General features: G+C 33.7%; 1 pseudogene across 1 annotated transcript; it reads left to right on the top strand.

Moving 5' to 3' along the window:
- The first annotated feature begins 685 nt into the window (after window positions 1-685).
- Window positions 686-3,557, top strand: LOC141380793 (uncharacterized; annotated as a pseudogene). Its single transcript, XR_015525454.1, has 4 exons — window positions 686-937; window positions 1,084-1,191; window positions 1,295-1,502; window positions 2,136-3,557. The product of XR_015525454.1 is annotated as an uncharacterized LOC141380793, transcript variant X1 (transcript).
- Window positions 3,558-4,118: the final 561 nt, after the last annotated feature.

The raw sequence follows: 4,118 nt of genomic DNA, 5'->3' as shown, positions 1-4,118 counted from the left end.
GATTTTATGGCTTTGTTTTGTTTTTTTCTTTGGTCTTCCTCTTTTCTTTGGTTTTCGCTTGACATCATCTTGGCTTGATCCAACTCAAAGACCCGACTCCACACACACACACACACACACACACACACACACACACACACACACACACACACACACACACACACACACACACACACACACACACACACACACACACACACACACACACACACACACACACACACCTGCACAACCTTCCGTTACCCGCCAGAGTGTTGATGACGAATTATGGGTAGTGTAGTTTTTGTAATGGACTACAAAAGTTAGTCAGAGGATTGCAAATTCATTCGCCGCGACAATAAGGACTTGTATGCAACCACATCACTAAACAGTTAACGTCAAACGCGTCTTCTGGAATTGAATAATTAGCAGTATAATTTTACATTAATGATTGCGAATTTTACTTCCGACCGGAACTCTTTCACATTTGAAAATCCCGCGCTCGTCATCGCGACACCCCATTTCAGAAGGGGCAGGCAGTGACAGGTAAAAGCAGGTAAGAAATGGATTTAATATTTTAAAACAACTAATAATATTAATCAAGTGCATACAGTTATAAATATTTGTGTTACTTTAATTCTGCATGTTGAACATGAATAAATTAACCATTTGTTGTATGCACAATAAAGGTTATTAATTGACAAAAAATAATAATAATAACAACACATTTTAAATACTAATATGCCTAACTGTTTACTTATTTTAAAGGTGTGATGGGCCAGACATTAAAGCAAAAATTGTTGTCAGTTATTGAAGGACATCAAACCAAAAAAAAGAAATTAAAACTGATTAAATGGCTCCAGAAAAAAAAAATGCTCAAAGCGAAAATGAAGTGCAATCACTGCCAGCACAGAATGAAGCTGACATATAACTCAAACAAAGGAGACAATTATGTTTGGTAAGTGTTAAATATACATATACATATACTGTACACACACACACACACAGACAGACAGACACACACACAACTAAATCCTCATCTTGAGCATGAAGAATACACTTTCTTATATAGTTATATTTTTCTTATATTATATTTTGTTAAAGGTCCTGTATGAAAAAAGGACACATGAGAAAAATCATGTCTGTGAGATCTGGATCACTGTTTGCAAAGTCAAAGTGCAATTTATTTTCTTGGATGAAGTTCATATATCGGTATGTAATAGAATATTTATTATTATTACTATTATTTTGTACAATACAGAAAACAATTGTCCAGGACTATCAGTACAACATGTAGTTTCACTTTTATTAACAGGTTTGCTCAAGGCCTTCAACTGAGACAAATTGACATGATTGAAGATGGCATTGCTGGAAGCTCAAGAACACTAAGCAGGATGGCCCAAAAAGTCAGAGGAATATGCTGATATTCTATGAAGCTGTATGCCAGAAAAAAGGGCCAAATGATTGGACATCCCAGAGAGTTTGTTATGATTGATGAAAGCAACTTCCGCCACAAACGAAAGGTAATTAAAATACAACTTAAAATACAAGTCATATTGCAGAGATAAGAATATGTAATTGTGTGCATAAAGTATTAAATAGACATTACAAAGCAATAATTAGAAAAATACAAATAGAATCTATTATTCAATTTTACAAATGATCATGGTTTTATCCAGAAGTTGCTTTTTGTTGTCTCGCCTATACATCTATTTATTGATTGCTTTAAAACAGTTTGTAAAATTATTTAAACGAAATGCATGTGTTTTTTTTTCATTAAGGAAAGTTTCTTAAGAGAAGGAAAAGTATACATGTTAAAAGTAATTAGGTGATGGCAGATGTTTTTGAACCCTAAATTTTAAAGTAAGAAGGCCAGTAGGTGGCAGTACATGTTTTAATGAATAACTAATTAATTCCATTAACATGTTAAATCAGCACTAGAAAATGCTAACAGCCCTATTTAAAATACATTAATCAATGTAGTAATTTAAAATTGTTATATTATTTCACAATATGACATATTATGAATATATGTTTAATTTAGTGTATTTTGTTATAGAATATGTGCAGATTTGTTAAACATCTTATTTGTCTTTGTAAAGTTGTTTTATATTGTACAATTATTTTTGTTTTTATATTGCATGATTATTTTGCAGTATGGACGTGGAAGATTTGCAAAGACTTGGCACAGAAGAAAATGGGTCTTTGAGATGCTGGGGGTTGCACAAAGAATTAGAAAACCCATTCTAAAGCTTGTTCATCGAAGGTCCCGCAATCATCTTATCCTGCTTATTGAACAACATGTGCATCCTGGAAGTACCATACTTAGTGACGAATGGCGTGCTTACAGTGGTGCACTTACCAATCTTGGCTATAACCACTTTGCTGTGAATCACAGTCAATGTTTTGTAGATCCGAGAACAGGCAATCATACACAGAATCTGGAAAGGGCATGGGTAACTTACAAAGGAAGAATATGGCGTCTAAGAGGAAACAGGACAGAAGACCTGCTAAAACAGCACCTGAAGGTAATTGAGTGGACTTATTGGCTTGGTAACCGCCACAGGAATGTTCCACTTGGAAGACTGTTCAAGGACATTAAGAAAAAATATCACCTTTAAAGTGATTATCAGCTTTTGGCATGCTATCATGCTTGCTCTCTGTCCATTGTTTTGCAACATCTTTTCTGAAAATATTTTTTTAACTTTTAGTGGTCATTAACTAACGTTGACTAATGCATTAACTAATGTTAACTAATGCATTAGCTAAGACATACATAAATGGTTAAGTAATGCTAAATACATGCGTTATTCATGGTTAGTTCATGTTAACTAATGCATTAACTAACGTTGACTAATGCATTAACTAATGTTATCTAATGCATTAACTAAGACATAAATAAATGGTTAGTTAGCATTAACAAAGGTTAAGTAATGCTTAATACATGCGTTATTCATGGTTAGTTCATGTTAACTAATGCATTAACTAACGTTAACTAATGCACCCTTATTGTAAAGTGTTACCCAGATAGCACTATAGATATTTATTGATTTGCAATGTTATGCCATATCTGTCAACGTTGGGATGTAAAAAATATGGGACAACAAATAGCTTCAAATGATAGAATACATAGCAAACAATAGAAAATATTGACATTAAAAAAAAGATTTAACCTATTAAAACAATGGCTCATACAGAAATTAAATAAAGCTATAAAATCTAAATTTAAATATAAAATTTAACTTTTAATTGTATTTGCATATTGATTAAAGTTCCTGTAGTTATTTAGTGAAGAGCAGCAGATGAATCTCTCATTGTGTTTTGTTTGATAACAAAGGAGTTATGTAAGAATGCACAGATCTATATGAACGAATGAATGAAGCATTTGATTACTTTAGTAACTGTTTGTGCTCATTAAAGAAAAAAAATGTTGTTTTTAAAATAAAACAGGAAAGAGCAAAAAAAAAAAAAAAAAACGAAAAAAAAGAAGCACTTTTCCGACGGTGCCCTACTGAGAGCTCCACTCTGCGCAAGCTCTGAACGCATATCCCCGGCTAAACGGAGCAGTGGTTGTAATGTCGAGCGAAAAAAAAAAGAAAAAGACAGCTGTGAAACATAACCAGCTTTGTTTTTTTGTAGGAAACACACTTTAGATCTTTTTAGGTTTTTGAGTTATTGCCATCTATCACTGAGTGTGTCAGGAATATCAAAAACAAAACCAACTTAACCGCGCTTATTTCTGGCGCCCCCTGGATGTACAGCGCTCTTAGCATTTGCCTATACTGCCTATCCCATGTGGGATCCCATATCTAGGTATAATTTCAGAGATCAATTTCTGTGTTACCACTTGTGTATTTTCCCTTGAGCAGGGAAAAGCTTCTACCCATTTTTAAAATTTATCCACACAAACCAGTAGATACTTAAACGGTCCCCTCTTGGGCATTTGTGTGAAATCTACTTGCCATTCAGAAAAAGGTGTGATTGGTCTTTGTTAAATGTTGGTGCTATGCCACAGGCTTTGATACATAATATTGAGCGCATATAAGACATTTCTCAAGTATGTTATTAATGGTGGTTTCTAGTTTTGGGACACAAAACATAGTTCCATTCGCATAGTTTCATGTACCCCTCTTTGTCCA

This window comes from Danio rerio, chromosome 24 (assembly GCF_052040795.2).
Source record: "Danio rerio strain M-AB ecotype USA chromosome 24, GRCz13ab, whole genome shotgun sequence".
NCBI lineage: Eukaryota > Metazoa > Chordata > Actinopteri > Cypriniformes > Danionidae > Danio > Danio rerio.
The sequence above is the reverse complement of the archived record's forward strand: the minus strand, read 5'-3'. Positions and strand labels throughout refer to the sequence as shown.